The sequence below is a fragment of the Penaeus monodon genome, chromosome 25, assembly GCF_015228065.2.
Source record: "Penaeus monodon isolate SGIC_2016 chromosome 25, NSTDA_Pmon_1, whole genome shotgun sequence".
NCBI lineage: Eukaryota > Metazoa > Arthropoda > Malacostraca > Decapoda > Penaeidae > Penaeus > Penaeus monodon.
In genome coordinates, this window is record NC_051410.1 from 2,962,800 (window position 1) to 2,963,022 (window position 223).

Here is a 223-nt window from a genome sequence, read left to right on the forward strand (position 1 = left end):
GTGAGCTCACCCCAGATCTTCCGTGCGACGGTTCATTTGCGAGGGCCAAGGTAGCAACTGTTTACATTCATCCATGCATTCTGTGATATTTGTCTGATGGCCAGTTGCATCCGCCTCTCCCCCCTTGCTTTAGTGCGCAAAATAGCAGTCATAAATGAGGCTCTGAAATGCTTTACTGAACAGGGCCTTTCATTAAGAACTATTACAGGAGGGGGGGTGAAGG